At 37.5% G+C, this 26,528-nt stretch overlaps 1 protein-coding gene and 2 pseudogenes across 16 annotated transcripts in view; all 3 read right to left on the minus strand.

The window, feature by feature from the left end:
• Positions 1–26,528, minus strand: part of EPHA6 (EPH receptor A6) — a 975,172-nt gene that overhangs the window by 727,313 nt on the left and 221,331 nt on the right. The window lies entirely within an intron of this gene.
• LOC139438796 (charged multivesicular body protein 7 pseudogene) lies at positions 1,739–4,170 on the minus strand (annotated as a pseudogene).
• LOC139438797 (ATM interactor pseudogene) lies at positions 10,274–23,498 on the minus strand (annotated as a pseudogene).

Here is a 26,528-nt window from a genome sequence, read left to right on the forward strand (position 1 = left end):
GAATTCTTACCACTCCAGATAAATTTTAATTGACTTTTTCAAAAAGAAGGACAGTGGAATTTTTATCAGGATTGTGTGAAATCTGTAGATCAGTTTGGGTAGAACTGGCATCTTAATATAGTTAGTCTTCTAACCATGAACATGGAATATCCTTCCATTTATTTAAATCATCATTGGTTTCTTTTAGCAATGTTTTATAGTTTTCTAAATACAGTTCCTTTATGTCCCAGTTAAATTTATTCCTAAATATTTGATTATTTTAGTTGCTATTGTAAATGGAATTCTTTTTACTTCCTCCTCAGATTACTCATTAGTAGTGTAGAGAAACACTCTTGGGGGGGGGGGGGGGGGGGAGTCCTTTTAATTATTTACCAGATAAAAAGAAAAAAATAGTGATTGTTTCTCTTCATTGTCAACATTTTAGTTTACCAAGGTAGACTGGGTGAGAAAGTTCTTGATTAATGACTTGTGCTCCTGGTCTGGAGCAAATGTTCCCCTCAGCTCTACACCACCTCACGCAGTAGGGCAAAGGACTCCAAGCAGAAATACTTGTACTCTGGCAGCCAGGTGGCAATGTGGCTGCCATCTTTTCTTCTCCATGTTGTCAGAGCATTCAGACCCTCTCCTGTTGGTCTCCCTACCCCATCCTCCAATTCATCAAAGGAGGTAGGAAGATGGGACTTCAGGAGGCAGGGGCAGGTATAGAACAGGGATCAGGGGATCACACAGCAGGAATGGCAGAAGGTCAAAATCTTCAGCTTCTATTGCACATCCTGGCTCAGATCCCCTGTCTTGAGTAGTGGGGCACAAAATAAAATGCTTTTTTGAAATTCAAATAATCTGTTTTATTTAAGGCTCAAGAAGGGGAGGTATTTCTGTGGATTGTTCTGGAATATACATACATGTATACATATTTTACATTATTCCATGATGGGGGCAAGCAAAAATTATGCCTCTTTAAAAATCAAAAGGGATTTGGATGTCTTAGGGCCCTGCAGTCACCTGGGTCTCCCCACCAAGGTCAAAAGACCAAGAATAACCTTTTTCCCTTCTTCCAAATTAAGTCTTTTTCTGCAGAAGATAGAAGAGGCAGCAGTGTCCACCAACCACACCAAATTCTGCCCCAATTCTCATAACTTTGAGCCACTCAGGGACGACCTCTCTTCTGAATACCTGGAGAATTTGACAAAAGACCCTAGAGTAAAACCTTTTATGCTGTATGTTTCTCCACAGAGAAGCAGCTGTTAACTCCTCTCGAATAAAATTTTTAAATGTTTGATTCTCCTTATGCTCATTATTAATGAAATGAAATGGAATGGTACAGGAATAAGTTGTTTAAGTGACCATACAGATAGAATAAATTCCTCTAGATATAGTGAGGATGGGGGAGAGGACACTTTTAATTTGGCAAAGCTGCACATCTTTCACTTTCATTGGCTGGAATGAAACTGATGGGTGAAGACAAACCTAACTGAGTCAATGGCACGAACTGCAGGCTATAAGAGATGACAGGCCATACAGAACTGTGTACACTGTGGCATGACAAAGATGAGAAGGTATGTCCATGACACCAGCTGGCATACGCCTTTGGTACATAGCTTCCAGAAATTATATCTGTCCTGTAGTAAGTGGTAGCATCCAGATAAATCAGAGTAGTTCTCTAGTCTCCTCTTCCCAATAAATTCTGAGAGTTTGTCATTTAAATAACTGTGTACATACACAAAAGTTGGTCTCTCTTTTACTTTGAGGGTCCTTTTGAGGGTCCTATAATGGCTCCAATTGCCTTTTTGGGAAATTTACTCCATGGGATCAAACCTCCCTCTGATAAGGACAGTTTTTCAAGTTCAGCTTTAAGATCAGCATCTGAGATCCTAGGGTTAGACACCCTGTTGGTATAAAACATCCCATGGGTGTTGTCAGGCAGAGTTGAAGTTTCTTTGATGAAGAAGGATGTCAAATTCCTTCTCCAGTTCCTTATGGTCAAAATCTAAGCCATTGGTTACCCAACCAGCCAGAGTCTGAGAAACTTCATCTTGGGTGTCACACAGCTCTTGGATCTGATCCACAAGGCTCCAGGCTCCACTGTGACATCCTTCCTGGAGAGTTTTAGTGCTCCTATCCCTGCCTGGTAGGCACTGCAAACCATCTGACCTCTCTGAGGGGCATTGATCCAGGCCAAGATTCCTTTTTTTTTTAAAAAGATTTATTTATTTATTTATTTACCGCCCCCCCCCCCCCACTGGTTGTCTGTTCTCTGTGTCTATTTGCTGCGTCTTGTTTCTTTGTCCGCTTCTGTTGTCGTCAGCAGCACGGGAAGTGTGGGCGGGGCCATTCCTGGGCAGGCTGCACTTTCTTTCACGCTGGACGGCTCTCCTTACGGGTGCACTCCTTGCGCATGGGGCTCCCCTACCGGGGGACACCCCTGTGTGGCACGGCACTCCTTGCGCGCATCAGCACTACACATGGGCCAGCTCCACACAGGTCAAGGAGGCCCGAGGTTTGAACCGCGGACCTCCCATGTGGTAGACAGACACCCTAACCACTGGGCCAAGTCCGTTTCCCCAGGCCAACATTCCTTGAACAGTGTCCAGCTTGGCATGGAGGGCCTCGACGCACTTCTCCATTCATTGCTTGCCTTTGAGAGACCTCAGTGCCAGTTGATGCTTTTTTGCTTGGCATGCCCAAGCAAAAAATCTCTGATTTTTGGGATAAGGACTCCACTTTGCATGAGAGGAGTTGTTCACTCTGTATCAGTTGGTACACCCCAACAACCACAATGTTGACAGGAAAGGCCTTGGCATGCAGTCCTTGGGCAATCTTCATAATCGTTTCCCCATTCTACTCAGAGACGACTCTCTTTCCTTTCTGCAGCTGCAAAAACACCAAGCAGAAGGTCCTTTCATTTGGGCAGAAGCTAGAACATTAGGTATTCAGCTCTGACAGGGCCACCACAGGGTGGGAGGAGAGAGGGGAGTTCTGATACAGAAGATACACCTCCTCAGCCATTTCCTCAAGCAGTTCCAAAATCATAAGTACCTTCTCAGCAGAAACCTTATCATCCTCCAGCATGTTAGAAAAAGTCCACTTGAGGAGATTCAGCAGAAAGACCCCAACTTCCCAGGAGATCTAGTTGCTGTCTACACTGGCCTTGAAATCTGACTCCTGCTGCAGTTCCCCTCAACTCCTGACTCCTTTTCAAGACAGAGAACAGGAAGGTCATATGCTCTTCATCCTCCACCCACTTGGGGGACAGTGGGCCTATGGGGTCTCCTCAGGCCAGGGCCTTAGCCTCCCACTCCAGGGACCACTTTGGAACCCCAATCTCACCAAGACTCTGGGCACAGCCCTGCCTCTAGACTCCTTCTACCCTAGTTCCTCCACTATTGATTTTGAGTATTAATCTTGTATCCCGTCACTTTGCTGAAAGTAAATTCTAGTAGTTTTGTTGTAGATTTTTCAAGATTTCCTAATTATAAGATCATATCTTCAATGAATAATGAAAGTTTTACTTATTCTTTTCCTATTTCAGTGCCTTTTGTTTCTTTTCTTGCCTAACTGCTCTAACTAAAACTTCTAAGACCATATTGAATAACTAGGGACACTGAGCATCCTTGTCTTGTTCCCTATCTCAGTAGGAAAGCTTTCAGTCTTTCTCCACTGAGTACAATATTAGCTGTGGAATTTTTATGTATGCACTTTACCATATGGAGAAAGCTTCTATTACTTTCTTTTGGAGTGTTTTTACCAAGAAAGGGGGCTGTTTTGTCAAATGTCTTCTCTACATCAATTGAAATGATCATGTAAATTTGTCTTGTTTAATTTATTAATGTGGTACATTATATTGATTGATTTCCTTATGTTGAACTACTCTTGCATACCTGGTATAAAGCCCACTTGTGCATGATGTATAATTTTTTTGTGTATACAAAATACTTGGTTAGCAAGTATTGCTTTTGTTGAAGAATTTTGCATCTATATTCATTAAAGACATTGGTCTGTAATTTTCTTTTTTGTAACATTTTTATTTGGCTTAGGTATTAGGGTGATGTTAGCTTCATAGAATGAGTTTGGTAGCATCTTTCCTGTTCAATTTTTTAGAAAATTTTAAGCAAGACTGGTATTAGATCTTCTTTAAATGATAGGTAAAATAGAATTTACCTGTGAAACCATCTCATCCTGGACTTTTCATTTGAGGGAAGGTTTTGATGACTGTTTCAATTTCTTTACTTGTGATTTGTTTATTGAGACCTTCTATTTCTTCTAGGGTACATATGGTTTTTCATGTGTTTCAATAAACTTGACCACTGAGGAGCTAAGATGGCTTTGGAGTAGCCAAGGCACACACATCTCATGTGCACAATAGGGGAGAAGGCACAGAAGTAGTCCCAGGGAGCTGGAGTTCAGGAGAAGGCTGCATGCATTATCCAAAGAGACTGGGTCTGAGAGACAGAGAGGCCAAAGGGAAAACCTTTAATTGATACCTTGTGGCTGAGAATGCTACCCATCCTTCACTCTTTCACTGGTAACAGCTTTGGTAAAATCTGCAACTGAGTGGACAACAGAGAAAGAAATTCCTCCCTGGGAAGAGGGATGGCATGGCAGAGGGCTGAGTATGGTTTCTCTTCATTAAATTTAACTACCATAACTCGCTGGTTCAGAAGAGCCAGCAGAAATTGAAATATTCATCTCCATGGAAGAGTTTGCTGAGGGGTGTCATTTGCTTGTCAGCCAGGAAACTGAAAGAAGACAGGCTGGTCTGTCCTGATTCTTTGCCAGGCATGGTAGAACTGGTCAGGCCCCATTAGCAGCTTCCTGCCCCTGTTTTAACTACTTAAACAAGGCAATATTAAGGTTTTAGAAAAAATCAGGGTAAAAATCAAAGAAAAGCTGTGAAATGAAACCACTAGAAAGAGAGAGAAATGGATTAACAGAGCAAAACCACCAACATAAACATAAGCATGCTTATGTTTATGTTTATGTTGCTTTTATGCTTATGCTTATGTTGATGTTGATGCTTAGGCATCAACAAAAATAACAACCCTCACTAAGAAAGAGGAAGAAATGGCCCAGTCAAAGAAGAAACCAAGACTCTAGATAAGAATCAGAATTTAAGAAAACCAATAAATGATGTTCACACAAACCTCCTTAATCAATTATGGAGATGAAGGAAAATATGACTAAAGAGAAAAAGGATATTAAGATGACACTGTATGAGCATAAAGAACAATTTGAAAGACTGCAAAAAAGGTAACAGAGCTTTTTGAAATGAAAGACAGAATAGATGAGCATAAAATACATTAGTTGCATATAACAGCAGATTTGAAATGTTATAATGAAGAAGTGAATTTGAAGACAGAGCATTTGAACATGAAAAGATAGGAAAACAGAGAAAAGAATACAAAAAATTGAACAGGGTCAGGGAATTGCATGGCAACATGAAATGCAAAAACACACTTCATAGATGTCCCAGAAGGAAAAGAGAATGGAAAATGGGTAGAAAGAATATTTGAGGAAATAATGACTGAAAATTTCACAACCCCAACAAAAGACATGAATATCAATATTCGAGAAGGACTATATACCTCAAACAGATGAATCCTAAAAGACCTACTCCAAGACACCTACTATTCAGATGGTCAAAGACCAAAGATAGAGGACTTTGAGGGCACCAAGAGAAAAGAAATGTATTATTTACAAGGGAGCCTTGATAAGGCTAATTGCTGATCTTTCATTAGAAACCATGGAGGTGAGAAGGCAGTAATACAATATATTTAAGGTACTAAAAGAGAAAACTGCAAGTCATGAATGCTTTACCTGGCAAAACTAACCTTCAGAAATGAAGGTGAATTTAAAGTGTTCAGACACAAACAAAAACTGAGAGAGTATGTTACCAAGAGATTAAATCTACACGCTATATTAAAGGATGTGATAGAGCCTGAAAGGAAAAGACAAGGGCAAAATTGCTAGACAAGATTGCAGAAATGAAGAACATAAGTACGAGAAACTGAATGGGTTAAAAGACTGACAATAGTAAGATATGACAACAGAAAGCCAAGGGATAGAATGGACAAAGTAAGTAAAGCCTAAACAGTTGTAACACTTAATGTTAATGGATAGAACTCCCCAATTAAAAGACATAGACTAATAGAAAAACCATGAGCCATCTATTTCTAGTCGACAAGAACTCACATAAGATGCAAGGATACAATTAGGCTGAAATTTCAAGGTTGGAAAAAGATATTCCAAGCTAATAGCTATCAAAAAAGAGCAGGTGTAGGGAAGCAGACTTGGCCCAGTGGATAGGGTGTCCGTCTATCACATGGGAGTTCCATGGTTCAAACCCAAAGACTCCTTGACCTGTGTGGAGCTGGCCCACGTGCAGTGCTGATGGGCGCCTGCCACATAGGGGTGTCCCCGTGTAGGGAAGCCCTACACGCAAGGAGTGCGCCCCGTAAGGAGAGCCGCCCAGCGTGAAAGAAAGTGCAGCCTGCCCAAGAATGGCACTGCACACACGGAGAGCTGACACAGCAAGATGACGCAACAAAAAAAGAAACATAGATTCCCATGCCACTGACAACAAAAGAAGTGGACAAAAAGAAGAACATGCAGCAAATGGACACAGGGAACAGACAGCTGGGGCGGGGAGGGGGGGAGAAGGGGAGATAAATAAATAAAATAAATAATAAAATAAAAGATCAGGTGTAGTGATACTAATATTGGATAAAATAGACTTTAAATGCAAAATTGTTATGAGAGATAAAGAAGATTACTACATATTATCCTCTGGACAAAGGATAAATAAGAAAACAGAGAGCTTGAACAATATGATAAATGAATTAGATCTAATAGACATTCATAGAACATTATATTCTATAAAAGCGGGATATACATTCTTCTCAAGTTCTCTTGGATCTTCCTCCAGGATAGACCATATATTGGCATATAAGAAAATTCAGAAATGTATAGAGATTAAATAATATCCTCTTAAATAATCAGTGGGTGAAAGAAGAAATTACAGGAGAAATCAGTCAGTACATCAAGATAAATGAAAACAAGAACACCACACACAAAAGCTTACAGGACACAGCAAAGGCAGTGCTGAGTGGGAAATTTATAGTCCTCAATGCCCTCAATGCCTATATTATAAACGAAGAAAGAGCTAAAATCAAAGATGTAACTACACAGCTGGAGGAATTAGAAAAGAACAACAAACCCATCACAAAGCAAGAAGGAGAGAAATAATAAAGATTAGAGAAGAAATAAATTAAATGGAGAATAAAAAATAATAAAGAAAATCAACAGAACAAAATATTGTTCTTTGAAAAGATCAACAAAATCAATAAAGCCTTAGCTAGATTAACAAGAAAAAATGAGAGACGATATAAATAAATAAAATTAGAAATTAGAAGGGTGACATTACCACTGACCTAGTAGAAATATAAGGGATCATAAGAGGATACTATGAACAACTGTATGCCAACGAACTAGATAATGTTGATGGAATGGTCAATTATCTGTTTAAATGACTGTTTTGCACTAATCTATATCCACGTACTTTTTGGCAACTTCAGGCCTGCACCCATAAAAATCCAGTGGGTAAAAATTCCTTCCCCTATTTAAATAAACACATAACTTGTTCTCTAGCTATGAAAGATTCAGATGTACATAAACCTGGCAATTGTAGATATTGCATATTGACAGAAACCAAATTCATTAGTTTTGATAATAAGTTGTTCAATTCTGTCACCTACTTGCTTTTTTATAATAGGAACTGAATCCAAAATACTTCAACTTTTTGATTTCATGAGTTTCTGGTAATTTTTAATATTTCTAATGTATAACTGAAATTGCCAGTATATAAAGCAATTTGCCAATATATATAATGTACGGAAGATCACAGTAAAGCAAAAACTGAATCATACATACCTCCTGCAGAGTAGAATATTTTGCAAACTCTATCTGGATGAGTAGCACAGAGAGTTTCTTCTGTCTTATGGTCATTTAATGAACCTCTTCTTTGGATCAAGGAAAGGAGAGGTGAATTTCAAAGAGATGAATGGAAACATTTTGATACTTGGAGTATCCTGCTCCAGAAGCGGTGGTGGTTAAACGATGATCAGTTATGCACCAAAGCTTTGCCAGGATGAATATCTCAAAACCCACATGGCTATTTAACTTCCTCGATGGTGTACTAATAAGCCATACACATAGATTTGAAATTATATAATAATGAAAGCAATAAAAATTCTCACTGATTTGACTCTAGTTGTCAAACAGATCCCCTGAACATGTTTTCATTCTTCTTATTGGTATAATTTTAGTGTTCATTAGAATTTCGCAAGGAAATTATTTTGTTTTAAATTGATTCTTTTTAATTACTAAATATCAGCTTTTACAAATACTCTTCGAACAATTCAGGTAACTAAGGTTTTGGGGAGAACAGTTATTATACATGAAGAACTCTATCACATGCTCCATTTTTTGCAAATAACTCTGTTTGGCTGGATTAACAAACACTGTCACAGAAACAAAGTCTTGTTGATGTCTTCTTAAAGCCATACACCACTGCATTTATATTTACAAAAAGCCATGAATAAACATGCATTTCTCCTTTTCAGGAAGACTTAAATAGATGTTCAAACATTAAAATAACGATGATTCTAAAACATAATGAACTTCTAAGTTCATATTTGTAGGCAATCATGAGCAAAGCAAACACTTTCATTTACTATAGAGAGCTTATATGCCCAGATATACAGTCTTTACCCATTACAAACACTTCCTCTGTATCTGATGTATGGAATATGAATTAGTAGCAACACTACTATTTTACTTTAATGAATTATTAGTCCCTTTACTAGGTTTTCTTTTGAGGATTTAGCCCTCAGTAGCACAAGCATGGCAAAAGGGACAAAGATTTCTTTGTAAACTTACAATACTTATAAAGTGTGCTGATACTTATTTTTCTTAACTGTTAACAATTAGGTAGGATCTCCTACATGCAGAAAACCCCAAAAGCGTATGTGACCATGCTCCCATCTCAAAATGAAACAAAAAAAAATGTTCTTGGTTATTGAAACAACAGGTCTTCACCTTCTTTATTCCCTTTGCAGAAGCCTGTTTGTTATAACTTTCTTTAAAAAAAAATAAGGGGAAATGCAGACTACCATATTTTAGGTGGTTCTATTCTATAATCGCTACCCGCAAGGCACAAATAACAATAACTTTGCTACACCAATGTCTTTCAAAAATCATTCAAGGAAAAGAGATGAATGGTGGATGAAGGAAGGTGAGTTACTTTAATTATAGATTGCATTTTTTTCCTAATAAGCTTTTAGAAGTGTCACACATTGAAATTTAGGTGAAAGTGCCCTTTACCCTTCCCACTGTTTTGTTTTGTTTTTTAAACATACAGTTTGATAAGCTCAGATCCAGTCTGTGAGAGCACTTTGAGAAGTAGCTCTGGGTACTACTCTAAACTACTACAACTGTAGACAGCAGGATGTCAGTAGGGCACACCCCAGTATTTCTATGCTGTGGATGACTTACTGTTATTTCAATTAGGAGGCTCACTATTTATACATAAGCCCTCACTATTATTCCTTTACACAGTAATTTTACAGCCATGAGTCTCTGGTAGTAAAATACTGTATATTTACATTGATATCAATAATTAATTGCTCAGATAGAGAAGGGATGGCACTGACTACATGAAAACAATTTCAAAAGAGACAGCTACAGTTTTCCTTTGGGTCTTAAAGTCAGAAGAGTTGTCAAAGCAGATGAGGCTGTAGGTAAACTTTGTAGTTTAAATCTACTTTATAGGTTACTATGAAGGAAATAAGAATTTCTAACAACCCCTGTTAAAAATGTATTTTAGGTGAAATTTAAGTTAGCCTGTTACACTCTAACTAAAATGCTGGAGTATAACATACTTAGTCTAAAAAGATTTGTAAAGTTGTACACTAGTACATGCTAAGCTTGGCTTCTGCTAAATAGCTAATATTGTTTTTAAAGGTATGCAATAAATTTATTTTAGCTGGAAAGACTAGCTTTAAAGGGGCAATTGTAGGCAACACAAAAAGTATCATTTTTAGATTAACATGTTCTATAATACACTCGCTTTTATACACAAATTTAATGCTTACAAGTACAAAAAGCAGAGAACCACAAAGAATCTAAGCAACTAAATAATCAACAATATTCAATAGTTAATACTATTGTCCCATTTCCACATTTTGTAAATCCAGAAGAACATTGTAAATGCCATCTCTCACGTGGACTTCACTTTTAGAAGTTGGAGACTGTATAGTTCTGCATATGTCTGGGTTTCTACAGAACTGAATTGAGAATCCATCGTGTACCAGGCCAAGTTGCTAGAAGGAAGTGATCCTTGTTGTTTGAGTTTTATTGCTGGTGAAAAGCAAACTCCCTAGGGTTTCAAAACCAGAATTCATGGTCTAGTTTCTGTACTGTTCAAATGAACTTTGATTTCTAAAGCAGGTAGGTTTTTAACAGTGGACATCCCTTCTGTTTCAGATAGACCAGTGCTCGTGGAAAAGCTTGAGTGTTTCAACTTATTTCCCTGAGGCAGATGAGGGCCGCTGTCTAAAAAGAAGCCTGTCTATGTCTGCTAATCAAACATTTCAAGGTCTAAGAATTTAGCATTTCCCCTACAGCTATAGAACTGAGCAGAGATGTCTCCAAATAAAAAGTCAGTTTGGGTTTTCATGTCTAGGGATTTCGAGACTAGCTCGGGATTAACATTGCTAGGTTCACTCTTTAATTGAGTTTGGATACTGGAGAAGAAACTCTTCAATATAAAAATCTATTCTGGGATTCTGGGTTGGGCCAAGTGGGAGCTCTGTGTGGGGTCCATTGTTCGTGTCAGACAAAAGATTAATTATCCAATGTCTGACTTGGCAGATTACTTGACAAGATATTTTCTAAACTGCTGAATAAATCTCTGGTTTGGGTCTGATTATCTGTCATGTTTTATGAAGAAAGCATACTATTCTGTTCATTGAAGTTTATAATTGGTGCAGATTTCTCAATATCTTGATTTAATATCTTAGGGTCATTCTGAGGTAAAATGAGTTACAAGTTCTGCTACCAAACTGTTGCTTATAATATTGTCTGTAGAAACCCTGTTAGGATGAATGAAAATTCTCAAAAATATCTCCACACATCACCGCTTCATCCATGTGTACCTGGTAATCTGTGGAACTCTACTCCGCTGGTTTGAATTCTCTGGAGAGCCCACCTAAACAAGCATCTAAAAAAGCATCAGTCTGAGTGGCTATCAATGAAGTTACTTTAGAACTGGGCAACCATGTTTGAGTGTGAACACTAATGGGAAGCAAAACTTGAGAACCAAACAACAAGTCAGCTTGAGAACAAGACAACACAGAGGAATATGGGGCAGTCCACTGTGGAAGGTATAAAGCTTTGTAGGTGTAAGAAAACTGTCTGTGCATGGAAGAAATGCTGCTCTTCCAACATATGTTCCCTAGATGTAAGGAGGTAGGTGGACTTTTACCCAAGTTCACTTGAACACCTGACTAATTGGCTCAACAGCAATGGGACTCACAATCTTTGAGAGAGGAAGGTTCTTCTGAAGAGAGAAAGCCTCTTTATCTAGGCAGAGGAACAGGGTTCCTATGGACGGGGGAAGTATTATAAGTGGATGACACCCATAGCTTAACCCTGATGACTAACATAGACAACCATAGCCTGAGAAGAGGAGTCCACTGTGGGCACAAAGACAGACATAGGAGAGAACTACATGACAGGCAGTTTAACCAAAGCCACTTTCGGCTTTGGTAAAAGCAACTTCTGAGGATATCATGAAGCTATGTAAGAGTCTGTTTTTTTGGCATTAGAGCTGTGAACAATTTTCTAAGGAAGCTACTAGCTTTATTTCTAAAGTTTCTATTAATAGTTCCTGAGTGTCTAATCCAGGGATTGGTTTATTGATCAATGATTCGATTTTTTTTTTTTTTGGCAATTTCTGGTTATTCAAGGACGCATTAGTCAGCCAAAGGGGTGCTAATGCAAAATACCAGACATTCGTTGGTTTTTATAAAGGGTATTTATTTGGGGTAGAAGCTTATTGGTACCAAGCCGTAAAGCATAAGTTACTTCCCCACCAAAATCTATTTTCACATGTTGGGGCAAGATGGCTGCTGATGTCTGTGAGGGCTCAGGCTTCCTGGGTTCCTCTGGGCTTAGATCCTCTGTTTTCTGCACAAGGTCAGCTGTAGGTTATGAGACTCTTTAGGCCTTGCCTCTTTCTACAAGGTCAGCTGTAAACTATCAGGCGAACGGCTCTGTCTCTCTCCCTGGGGCTCCCACTTCGGCATCAAACTCCAACATCAAAACTCCAACATTAAAAGCCCTCAACTCTGTCCTTTGCCATGTCTTTTATCTGTGAGTCCCCACCCACCAAAGGGTAAGGATTCAACGCCCTACTGGCACAAGAGGTTTACATGATTACTTAATTAAGGAAATCTATGAATCCAATATAATCTAATATGCTCAGAGGAAAGATCAGTTTACAAACATAATCCAGTATTTCTTTTTGGAATTCATCAACAATATCAAACTGCTACAAAGGAGTTCTCTATTTTTCTTTTCTTACTAAATGGATCCCCTTGTTCAGCAGGGATCTTATGACCAATTTGGGAGAAGTGAAGCTAAAAGGCAGTTCTGCTGGCATACACTGGAAGAACTTGACCCAGTCCTCGGCATGTCTTTTCAAGTCCCATTCAGTACCACATGAACTGCTGCACTTATTACATTTATGCTTCTTTTCAGCGTAAATAAAGTGCTCTTGTGTAAGAGAGAATTGAGAAAATGGCCTGTCAGAGCCTCTAGGGCATTCTTCAATGGGACAACAGTAGAATTTTAGTACAGTTTTCACATCTTTAATTATTGTTGGATTTACTATGCTGTCCTGCAGGCAGTGGCTCTTGACCAGGTGCATGTCGAGCACAGGGTTGGTGGGCAGGATCTTGCTGAATCAGCTCCTGGGCATGCAGTGGGTGGCTGCCCCTCAGCTGTAGCATGGGACCCCACAGGCCAGAGGCAACTATGACTCCCTTCACAGCTTCTGGGATGGCCTGGGATTCCAAGCACAGAGCTACCACCCCCTCCCGCCCCCGCCACCTCGAAGGCTGCCAAGGCTCCCATATGGCAGCCCTGCCAGGCTCCAAATTTTTTTTTTTAACAGAGTTGAGGTCAACTTATTTATGCTAATTTGAGAAAGAAATAATAAATATCACAAATTATTGCATTATATCCTCTCCAACACTTGTAGTCTTCTGTTTTTTTAATAGCCAACAGTCTAATGGGAGTAAGATGGTATCTTTTCATAGTTTTGATTTGTATTTCCCTAATAACTAGTGATGTTGAACATCTTTTCATGTGCTTTTTAGCCATTTGTAATTTCTTCTCCGGAGAATTCTCTGTTCAAATCTCTTGCCCATTTTTTAAATGGGCTGTCCTTTTATATCTGAGATATAGGATTTCTTTATATATGTAGTTTATTTGTCTCCTATCAGATATATGGTCACCAAATATTTTCTCCCATTGGGTGGGCTGTGTTTTCACTTTCTTGACAAACTCCTTTAAGGGGTCAAAGGTTTTAATGTTGAGGAGGTCCCATTTATGTATTTGTTCTTTTGCTGCTCATGCTTTGGGTATGAAGTTCATGAAGCCATTTCCTATTACAAGTTCCTGTAGATGCTTCTCTACATTGTTTTCCAAGCTCTTTATGGTCTTGGCTCTTGTATTTAGGTCTTTGATCCATCTTAAGTTGATTTTTGTATAAGGTATGAGGTGGTAATCCTCTTTCATTCTTTTGCATATGGGTATCCAGTTATCTAAGCACCATTTATTGAACAGGCCATTCTTTCCCAGTTGAGTGGCTTGGTGGCCTTGTCAAATATCAGATAACTGTATATGTGAGGATCTATATCAGAACTCTCAATTTGGTTCTATTGGTCAGTATGTCTATCCTTGTACCAATACCATGTCATTTTGACCACTGTAGCCTATAGCTTTGTAGTATGTTTTAAAGTCAGGTATTATGATTCCTCCAAATTCATTTTCTTTTTCAATATGTCTTTGGCTATTTGGGGCCTCTTTCCTTTCCAAATAAATTTCACACTTAGTTTTTCTACTCCATTAAAAAATGTTGTATTGATTTGTATTGGAATTACATTAAATCTGGAGATCAGCTTGGGTAGGATACAAATCTTAATGATATTTAGTCTTCCTATCCATGAACAGGGAATATTCTTCCATTTATTTAAGTCTTCTTTGATTTTCTTTACAGTGTTGTGTTAGGGTTGGAAGGATGGGTCAGATAGCCCAAGGAATTGAGGGGAAGGTTGGGGGACAAATGAACATGGGAAATTGTTGGGTATGTGGTTGAAACTATAAAGTTGAGAAAACTCTTTAGAAAATATAGTAAGTAAGGGTTATTTGTTTAAGGTACTGCTTGTGAGGCATCTGGAACAGGGGCAGTTTTCTAGGGAGTGTGTGAGTGCTCATAGCATGTTTTATCATTGGGTGGAGACCCATACAATGAACGGGAAGGTGTAGCCCCATCCTGGGGAAGCCTGATGTTCTCAAACATAGGGAAGGGTGTCCTTCTAGAGAACTGGTGGCTCCCAATGGGGGAAAACAGTCTAGTGTGTCAAGCCCTCAGCACTGTTGCAAATATCTGTGAATCTGGTCCTTCAAGCAGTGAAGCTTGGTTGTCACTGTGGGCCCTGAGGGGAGTGGGGAAAGGAATAGAATAGATGGAAGCAGGCTTAACTGGGGGGCAATGGAAGTGTTCCACAAGATCGTGCAATGATGGATATAGGACATGTTAAATTTCACCAAAAATTTATAAAAGTGTATAGTCTAAAATGTAAACCCATAACGCAAACCATAATGTAGCTAAAACCTAGAAAAGTATACAGTCTAAAACATAAACCATAATGGAATCATGTTTGGAAGCTATGTTTCAATATCTGTACATCAGCTGCAGCAAATACAAAATGAACATGTAAAAGGATCATTGCTGGGGAAGGGGGAAAAGGTTTTGATGTTGGATATATGGGAGTCCCCTATATTGTATATGTGACTTTACTGTGATCTGAACTTTTTTGAAGCCAAAATTAAAAATTAAAAAAAAAAGAGGATGTAGACACTGAGGAAGAAATCAAAGAAATTACCTTGCCACTGTACATACAGTGTAACACCTATTACAGTGATGAAAGGCAAACATCAAAAACAAAGCTTTATGATATTTTCCATTTTTAATACCCCAATGTATTTTTTACTTTATTTCAGTTTTTCTAAATTAGTATGTATTCTATTTCCAATTTTTAAAGCTATCACTACTATTTCATTTTCCTACTAATAGAATTTGGCAATATAGTAGGCTTCATTTTTGAAGATGTTTTGGACCACATTGGGGTTCAACTATGGCAGGAGAGGAACACTGATGTGGGGTGTTATTGATAGGGGACACATGGTTGGGAGGGAGTTCTCCAGGGCATGTATATAGGGTATATAAAAATGTTTGGATATTTGTTGGGTATTTTCATAGTGGTTAGAATTACAAACAACACCTGAGGGAATGCTGAGCTCCTAGCCAGGGGAATGCTGTCACATTCCCCAATAAAAAAGCAACAATCCCCCAAGTGCAAGGGCAAAGACCAGTGAAGAAGGATGGTCCAATGATGAGCCCTTTATACTGATGACTATACTTATAAGCCTGTGTGCCTGAAATTTCAACTAGGCCTAAGAGTTACCTCCTAGAGCCTCCATGTTGCTCAAATGTGGCCACCCTCTAAGCCAAACTCAGCATGTAAATGCATTACCTTCCCAAGAGTGTGGGACATGACTTCCGGGGATGAGCCTCCCTGGTGCCAAGAGATTACTACCAATCACCAGTTGGTGATGTAACTAGAAAAAGACCTTGAATAAAAGGGGAAGAAGGTAAAGACAAATGAGTTTATATGACTAAGAGTCTTCAAAATGAGTCAGGAAGTCATCAGAAGGGTCATGCTTAAGCATGTCTCATCAGCAGGATTTCAAAGACAGCCAAAGTAGATACAACCCCAAAAGATACAACATCAGCAAATTCTGATGCTTCTAAGGACTACAGAGACACACTGGTTCTATGGTCATGGCAGACGGCTCTGGAGTTCAGTGCCTTGTCAGTGGGCCCTACTTTGGAATTTGTTCTCCTGAGTGTGATGGAGTTGGACTCAGATGTGGCCTTACTACACACACCTCTTCTGCCACTTTTACTGAACCCTGTAGTTGGTGCTGGGGTTGGACACTTAGAAGACTTGAATCTCTGGACTGGCCATGTACCAGCTGGGCCTTGAGCCTCAGCAGAATTGCAATTCCTACTCTCTAATTCTTTGGACTTACACAGGCCATCTAACAGGGAGGTGAAGATGGTCAACCACCACACCAGGGAACCAAGAGTGCCTACAACAGCAAGCAGGAGAACTGCATCTATCAACTATGTGGGATCTAAGTCCCCTCTCAATTTAGAGTGGAGTGGGCATCAGCATCCTAGGGTCCACAGGATGGAGGAATAAAATATGGATTAGAGTGGACTTATTGGTATTCTTCTATAGAACTATTGTGACTCTAGCAATGGAAGAAATTGTATCATTGATGTGGAGACAGTGGCCACAGTAGTTGCTGAGGTAAGGGAGAAGGAAGATGTGGGGGCATTTTCGGGACCTGGAGTTGTCCTGAATGATATTGCAGGGACAGATGCAGGACATTTTATATCCTGCCATAACCCACTGAGTGGACTGAGGGAGAGTGTAAACTACAATGTAAACTATAATCCATGAGGTGCAGCAGTTATTCAAAATGTATTCACCAAATGCAATGAATGTGCCACAATGTTGAAAGAGGTTGCTGATGTGGGATGAGTGTGGGGGGGTGGGGGGTAGGGTATTTGGGAACCTTTTAAATTTTTTAATATAACATTTTTTGTGATCTATGTATCTTTAAAAAAAAGTTAAAAAATAATAAAGTGAATATTTCTTAGAAGTGATAGGAAGTAGTAAAGAGCTACAAAGAGTACTAATCATTTTATGCCTGAGAATTCTCCAAAAACCCATCTTGAACCACACACAATGAAGTTTTGTTTCCAAAGCAGCCTAAATAAACTAGGACAAATAAGCTGCATTCCCTTTGGACATAAAAGTTAGAACAAGGAAATCAATTCCTAACGTAAATCACATTCTTTGTAGAATCAGATTGCTTTCTTTACTCAGAGAACAAATATGGCAGTCAAATAAAATAGCCTTTCTTGGCAAAGTATATTCAAATAATATGTGGAAAACTGACCCATACATTCAAAGTTCTAAAGTGCGTCTCTCAGTTACGCCTTCTTCCCTCTGAAAAGCTTTAGAATTCAACAGAAATATAAACCTTGAAATTTTAAAATAAAGGAGATTGCTGTTTCTCGGCAAAGAATGGGCTTTCGGAAAGGTTTATAAGGACAGTAACAAATCTTGATAACTTACATCAAATCATAGCCCAAAAAAACTTGTAGCAAAAGTGAAGAGTATTGTGGGGACCCTGGCCTCCCCACAAGTCCTCAGTGACCTAGACATGAGTTAAAGGTTAATGACCCTCCCCAGAGGGGAGAGAATGCATATGGTATCATAAAGTATAATCTTCCTAAGGCAATAAAGGTCCTTGGTTAACGTCCTTCCTACAAGTGAAGTGTAAACATCACCAGGCCCCATGTGTGCTGTCATGAGACCCTAGCAGCAAATCTGTTCTCATACCCTATAGAATGTCCCTGTTCTGAAACCCCTTATGTCTCATATTCCTGTCTCTTTGCAGAGCACTATATCTTCATTCTCTGAACTGCCACTATCAGAGAGCCACTCCTGCCTGTAAGTCCCAATAAAGCTGATGCCTGACTAAGTATCGGGTGTATCCTTTGGTCTTGCAGCTATACCAACTTCTGCCCTTCAGGAGTTGGGATGCAACAAATAATTACCTTGGGACTAAATGCTCACTGCTCACCTCTGTATCTCCACAGAGAAAAGGAAGGAAAAAATTGATCCTAGATTCTTTAGACTCCTAAACAATGACAGGACTTGTCCGACGTTGTAGAACTAGAAAACCCAGAATAGCTTAAGCATTCAGACATTACATTTTACCTCTTAGTATTAGAAAATTTAATATAACTCTTATGCACATGTCAGGAGGCATGTAGAGCTACAGATTTAACATTTTACCCAAAATACCCAAAACTCGTTATCTATTATATCCTCACATTTGTCATTATCCTCACATTCATTATTATCTATACCTTCATATCTGTACCACCCAGTCATCCCTATCACCCCAGACCACCTGGCCATAGGTGACATAAACCTTTTAAAATTAACCGAGGAAGCAAAAAACTAATGAAATTTTCCAGACCCTTCTTAGAAATGTCACCCTGATTATTAACTTTTTGCTTCAACCTTTATAAAAGTTATAAGAAAAGCCCTAACACAGAGGCTGATATGAGATTGGTTACCTCTCCGGCTTCCCGCAGGTGAATAAAGCCATTTTTCATTCCTAGCCTTGTTCAATGTGTCTGTCTATTCTGCCACACCAAGTGGAGAATCCAGCCTGAGGATCCCCAAGTTCCCTTCAATTTAAGGGGAAAGAAATCAGAAAAGAACAATGTTAAACATGCTGATGGTAGGGTATAGGGCAGGAAGCACTCCAATAACATTCCAATTACATTACATAGGAATGTAAGCTATGGGAAAATATTTTGCTCTTTCCTTTTACTGTGCTTTCTAAAGTCTTTATTTATATATATGTGAGTCTCTTGTCTCTCTTTTCTGTCCCTCTCTGCAGAAATCTAGTACCAAAATTGGTAAATTCCAAACTTACTTCTGCCTCCATTTGTAACAGATTCCAGCTATAAGTAAAATAGGAGATAAAATATGAGGGGAAAATACTTTCTTCTTGATTTTTTTCTTCAAAGTGTGATTAGGACAAATATATAAAGCAGAAATATGCAAAGAAAACAGAATATAACAAAACATTTTTTGAAAGATATAGACTTCAAAAAGCCACATGCCTTTTTAAACTAGCTACACTGGCATATGATTAATTAATAAAGCAATGAGATAGCCTATTACTATTCAGATTTTTTCCCCCAAAGTTAAAAACAATCTAAAGATAGATTTTAAATAAAACAAAGAAAAACAAATCATGATAAAGCATAATTCCTAGTCAGATTCTCTATCACTTGTTTCCAAGGGATTTGAAGTATTTGGTTGTAAATGTTATTCCTCAAAATAAATTTAATGGGAAAAGTGAACCAAGGAAGGGAAGAAAATCTCCTTTGACTTCATTTAAGGATGAGAAATTTGAATAAGAATGATGTTAAGCCTTCGTTTTCAAAAATAGGGCACATATTTGATTCGTTCCATACTTTCTCTCTCTTATTCGGCATAAACACAGTAAAGTAAAATTGTTACATCTCAGTATAAAAAGAATGCTGCAGTGGCATAATTTTTAAAGCATAGATATCTAATATTCTCTGCCAAAAGAAAACTTGTTAAAGGGGCCTTCTTATTCTCATCTGATATTTTCCTCAGAACTATTTAAATATACTGACATAAGCTTAGAAAATTAGTGCCCTGAATTCTGCTGCTAGGCATGTAGTTAATAATATAAATCTGTTTTTGCAGCAGAAAAGCAAAGGTTCTGCATTTAAATGATAACTAGCTTCAAAGAATAAAACAAGAACAAAATGTCTCATGTGAATATACATTTCTATTTCACTTTGGGCAAACATAAAACTTTTTTATTAACACGACAATGATATCTAATTTTTAAAAAGTATGAACTCAATGTTCTATCTGGAAGATAACTGACAATACTAAGTAAGTTTTACAAATAAATGTATTATTTTTGTTGACGTTGCCTTATTAATGGTACCAAAATATTAACACAAGAAGGGTAATTTTCATTAAGAAGAAATTGTTATTTGATTAAAACACTGTCACGACTTCATGAAGTTCAAAAATTCTTAGAGCCTATATTCTGAATGCCTGAAGGCCTTAATATGTTAGCATTACACTAATAATTAGCATTATGCTAAATATTATCAATAATATAGCAATATATTAAATAAGCAACACTAACGCAATAATTACATTAATTTATATACTGATTAATATGATTAGTATTAACTATCAACATAATTAGAACTATGTTAATTAGCTAGCATTATGCTAAAAATTAGTATAAGCTAATTATGCTAGCAATATGCTAGGTCACAATTATTAAGTTAGGATAAGTGGAAATGTTTCGTGCATGTTTTCAAGTTGGAGGGAAGTAGGAGAAGAAAATGGTATAAAGCATATATATGGGCAGGAGACAGGAGACAGAGTGAACTGCGCAAGTGATAGAACAACCAATGTGCTTAGAAGGTATTGTTTAATAAAGAAGGACTTAAAGAAAAGCAACTTACAAACCAGTCAGATCATACAGCATTTCTCTAATTACTAAAATCTACAGCTTCTGACTCTGAGTTTCCAGTTTAACTGAGGTTATACCATCGAAGTATATTAAATTACGAATTGGTAATTCTTGCAAATATTAAATATGAAATAAATTTATATTCAAACGGTACATGCTAATTCACACTGGGAGAATAAACCCAGGGAGTATGATGTTCTGTATACATTACAAAAATTAAGAATGAAGAAGAAAGTAATTAAGATTTTCAAATGCTACCTACAAGTCCAGAGAGATAGTTCAATGTCACTGGATTTGCTAACACAGAAGTTACTGGTGACTATGACACTAAAAGTTTGATGGAATGTCAGTGAGGAAAGAAGCACAATCTTCACAAGGAAATCTGGAGAAAAGTACTTTCTCATTACCAATATGTAATATGTAAAATAAATTTGTAAAGAAACATTTCGAGTAAGAAAATTATTCTGCCTTTAGCTTCTTAGTTTATGTTCTGAGCCCATTAATGTTTCACACTTCATGTTGATACCTAGCACGACTTGGTTTCTCAAAATATATTATAGCCTCACAATTCAATTAAAATATTAACTCTATCCATAACTTCAGTACTATAAGAATGCATCCTGGCAGGTCAATGCTTGCTTGGCATCATACTCCAACATAAGAAACTATGCTGATGATCATAAGCCACCCTAAGAGTTTCAAACTAAAATTTGTTGGCATTACTTAATGATAAGAATTACATGACCATATAGGAATATCTGGCTTGAATAAAATTACAGTAGATTATACTAATTAATTTTCTGTGGCATATTAATATTTAATGATTCTTAAACACATTATACATGTGCATATACAATGGAAAATTATAAAAGTACTGGCACTAATCTTTAAAATAACACTGTGGTACTCTCAATTGTTAAAATACTATTTTTGAATGCCAAATTTGTAGTGTTAGAAGTTTTAAAATGTTCACCTAAAGTGGAAATTTCCCCCTATACCCACTGCATTATTAATCTAACAAATCATTAATTCCCCAGAGTATAGTTCAGATATATTATATTCTTTCTATAAGACTGTTTAAAAGGATTGCATGCTTTTAAATGGGATCTGACAATAATTACGGTGCAGTAAGCCAAAAATGGTATAAGAAACTTACTCTGTTATTTCAAACAACCTTTCAAAAAGTTTCATTAATATTTTAGAAGGAAAAAAAGAACAACAGAATGTTTGGGGCTAACTAAATAGCAATGCTTAACAACAACTCACTTTGCAATCTTCAAGGAAAAATGTTTTCCCTGAATATTACATTTTGTATTCGACAGAATAATAAACTAAAATTGCTGTTGGCATATAAATAAAAAATCTTATGCACCACACACAATTTAAAGGTCATGTTGGGAACATAAGTCCTTCAGCTCTGAAATACATTATATGGAACCAATGTAGTTAGGTAATTTATAAAAGGCAAAAATGATGGGATGTTAATTATCATGTATACTTCTCCTTAATCCCACATTCTTAAGTGGTAGAAGGGCATTAGGGGATTACTGATAAATTTATTTATGGAGTAACTTTTATATGAAGGCACCCTCTAATACATGGAAAACATATCTTTGTGAGTGTGTTTTCTTATATCATGTTTCTCTAAAATATTTACAATTCATAAATCCAAAAAGCAAAGCAATGCACATTTCTTAAGTAGTTAAAAATTAAAAAGACATGGTGAGTGCTACATATACTTAACTAGATATGGTTCCAAACATTAAAGAAGCTTAGATTCAAAGTCAGATAGTACTATTTCTAACATATACTTAAGAGATCTAATGGACACTTAAAACAGTATTTAGAGCAATAATTTTAAGCTTAATGTACCTGTTTATAAGTTAACAAGAAATTTAATGAATATATATGCTTGAGAAAGTAGAAATGAGTAGAAAGTAAATGAGAGTGTACCATCAATAATGTGGGTGGGCATCCTCCACTCAGTTGAAACTCTGAAGGGCAAAAACAGGTTTCTTGAAGAAGAAATTGTGCCTCAAGACTACATCAACTCCTGTCTCAGTTTCTAGTCTGCCAGAATGCCCTAATTCCTCAAAAATTGTTCTTATGAACATTTTCTAGTGACACTGAAATTTAGCCTAGTATTTTTTTTTAGTTTTTATTTTTAAAGATTTATTTATTTATTTCTCTCCCCTTCTCCCCGTCCCGTCCCCCCCCCCCCCCCCCCCCCAGTTGTCTGTTCTCTGTGTCTATTTGCTGCATGTCTTTGTTCGCTTCTGTTGTTGTCAGCTGCACCGGAATCTGTGTTTCTTTTTCTGGCGTTATCTTGTCATGTCAGCTCTCCGTGTGTGTGGCACCATTCCTGGGCAGGCTGAACTTTCTTTCGCACTGGGTGGCTCTCCTTATGGGGCATACTCCTTGCATGTGGGGCTCCCCTACACGGGGGACACCCCTGCTTGACAGGGCACTCCTTGCGCACATCAGCGCTGCACATGGGCCAGCTCCACACGGGTCAAGGAGGCCCGGAGTTTGAACCACAGACCTCCCATGTGGTAGATGGACGCCCTAACCACTGGGCCAAGTCCGCATCCCCTAGCCTTGTATTATACATTGCCTAAGAGTGAACTCCCAAGAGCCTCCTTGTTGCTCAGATGCAACCTCTCTCTAAGCCACACTCAGCATATAAACTCACTACTTTCCCCCCAGAATGGGACATGATTCTTGGGGATGAGCCTCCCTGGCACCAAGGGATTACCACCAAGCACTGACTAACAATGAATCTGGAAAAAGACCTTGGCCAAAGTGGGAAATATTAAATGGAAAAGAATTTTTGTGACTAAGAGACTTCAAAGTGAGTCAGGAGGATATTTCAAAAGCTATCCTTACGCATGCCTCAGCAGGATCTCACTGACTGCCACAGCAAACATTGTCTCAAACGGAAGGGCTCCTGAGGGCTCTAGAGACATCTAGACACTATAGGCAGGGGAGACAATCTTAGGAATTCGACATCCTGTCAATGTGCCTTACCTTAGAATATATGCTCCCCAAAGTAACAAAGTTAGACTCATTTATATTTTCCCTATGCATGGCTTTTCTACCCCTTTTACTTGAACCTATAATTAGGACTACACTTGTCAAATATATGTCTCAGAGACCTAAGTCTTTGGTCTGTTCACATGCCAGTTGAGCCCTGAATATCAGCAGACTTGTAACACCTACTCACCAGTTCACTGGACTCACACAGGACAACAAAAGAATGATGATGGACAACACCCATCCCAGGAGGCAGAGAGTGTCTGCTCCGTGGATATAAGCCCCTTCTCAATGGGAGACAGGGTAGGTATCACTAAACCAAAATACTCAAGATTGAGGAATGAACAAACATAAGAAGGGGAATGCAACTATGTACTAAAGTAGACTTATTATTCTAGCTAAGGAAAAATTGTATTATTGATATAAAGGCAGTGGACACCAGAAGTTCTGAGGGGAGGAAAAGGCAAGAATAGGTGCAATATGGGGGCATTTTTGGGACCTTGGCATTGTCCTGCATGACTTGCAAAGACAGATACAGGCCATTGTATATTTTGTCAAAACCTACAAAATTGTACAGGGCAAAGTGCAAATTATAATGTAAACTATAGTCCTTGGTTAATACAATGTTTCAATATGTGTTCATCAATTGTAACAAATGTATCACACTAATGAAAGATGTTAATGTGGGAAAATGTGGGAAGGGAGAGGGTGGGCTATATGGGAATCCCCCATATTTTTAATGTAGCATTTATGTAATCTAAAGCTTCTTTAAAAATAAAAAATAAAAATAGAATTAAAGATATTAATAAAAAGATTTAACTAAAAATAAATAAATAATTTTCATCACCTACATATCTTATTGGTTCTGTTTCTCCAGAGAAGTCTGACTGACACAAGTGGTAGGAGGAATATAGGGACAAAATTATAAACAAGTATATACATGAAAGGTTTAATAACACATGACAGAAAGCAAAACATACATATCAATTATCAAACAATAATTGCTAAATATCCACTTTTAAAAGATATAGACTCTCAGATTATATAACATACAAAATTCTTTCTGCAGCCCACATGTTAACTGTGGATCATTTCATAATCTTCTTCAGGCACAACATATTCATCTCTTTTATTTATTATACAAATATACAAATTCCTCAAAGGACTTGGCAGAACAAAGGGGAAGGGGAAAGGGAAGGGGAGGGATAACAATTGCTATACAACTGAATGTTTTTAATAAGCAAAAAAACTGGGGAAAAAATTGGAAAAGTTAAAATTAAAATTACTTTCCATCAAAAAATATATTGGTATGTAACTAATGAAAAACTTTGCAATGTATTTAAGAATTCCAAGAAGATATTTAGGCCATTGATCTCTTTACCCCACTTTTAGGATTTTATTATGAGATATAAAATTTAAAAAATAATGTGAAATAGCCAACTAATAGAATATCATTCAGTCTTTAAAGTCCATTTTGAAGTAATAATTAATGGCTTAGAAAAATATTCATAATATACTATTAAGAGGAAAAACTGAAATATGAAACAACAATATACTATAATTCCAATGTTGAAAAAATTTACATATATGATATGTGATCTAAAACATATCTACTAAAACAAGATATTCTACTATAGAGATTATACTATTATTATATAAAGATATAAAGATATAATATAATGTGACATATGTGTGTGTGTATATATATTTTCCCAAGAGAAAATATAGAAGCATACACACACATAATTGGGGACGGACTTCTTAAAACTATGAAATAACAATGGCTATTTCTCAAATAAGGAGCCATCAGTGAATTTTATTTATTCTTCAAGATTTATGCATTTTAATTTGTCCATAATTTTATGCTTACAGGTGGAATCTAAATCTAATCTGTCTTTGAAATGTCATTCAGGACAGGACATTGTATTTCCTGTCATAACTTACAAAATTGTGCAGCAGAGAGTGTGAACTACAAAGTAAACTATAATCCATGCTTAGTGGCAATGCTCCAAAATATGTTCATCAATTGCAACAAATGTCCCACACTAATGAACAATGTTGTTAATGTGGGAAAATGTGGGAATGGCAGGGAGCAGGGCATATGGGAATCCCCTTTATTTTTTATGTAACATTTATGTAATCCGATCTTTTTTAAAAAAAAATTAAGAAGTATATTTAAAAAATAGAATATTGATAAGAAATAGTATGTATAAATAAATTATTTGTAAGAGTTTAATATGAAAATTAACTAAAATATAAATGGATCAAACAACCATGTAACCATCTTGCAAACATGTCACAATGGAAAATTATTTTCTAACTGATAAAATTAATACTACCCTCATATATTACCAGAATATTCCTTTCTATTCACCTCAGTTTTCTTCTACCATTTCTTTTTTTTTTTAAGGATTTATTTATTTATTTTATTCCCCCCCCTGCCCCCGTTGTCTGTTCTCTGTGTCTAATTGCTGTGTGTTCTTCTTTGTCTGCTTCTGTTGTTGTCAGCAGCACAGGAATGTGTGTTTCTTTTTGTTGTGTCATCTTGTTTCAGCTCTCCATGTGTCGGGCGCCATTCCTGGGCAGCCTGCACTTTCTTTCGTACTGGGCGGCTCTCCTTACGGGGAGCACTCCTTGTGGGGCTCCCCTACGCGGGGACACCCCCGCGTAGCACGGCACTCCTTGTGCGCATCAGCACTTCACATGGGCCAGCTCCACACGGGTCAAGGAGGTCCAGGGTTTGAACCACGGACCTCCCATATGGTAGACGGATGCCCTAACCGCTGGGCCAAGTCCACTTCCCTCTTCTACCATTTCTTAACCACCAAAACAAAGCAAAGCATAGAGGAAATGAAAGCAAGTACCTATTTCAAAGACATATAAACTTTAAAGAATTTTGACTAATTTGTAGTCACACAAATAATTCCTCTAACTTCAAAAATTTGATTTGACCAAATGATATA

The sequence above is a fragment of the Dasypus novemcinctus genome, chromosome 4 (assembly GCF_030445035.2).
Source record: "Dasypus novemcinctus isolate mDasNov1 chromosome 4, mDasNov1.1.hap2, whole genome shotgun sequence".
NCBI classification, from domain to species: domain Eukaryota; kingdom Metazoa; phylum Chordata; class Mammalia; order Cingulata; family Dasypodidae; genus Dasypus; species Dasypus novemcinctus.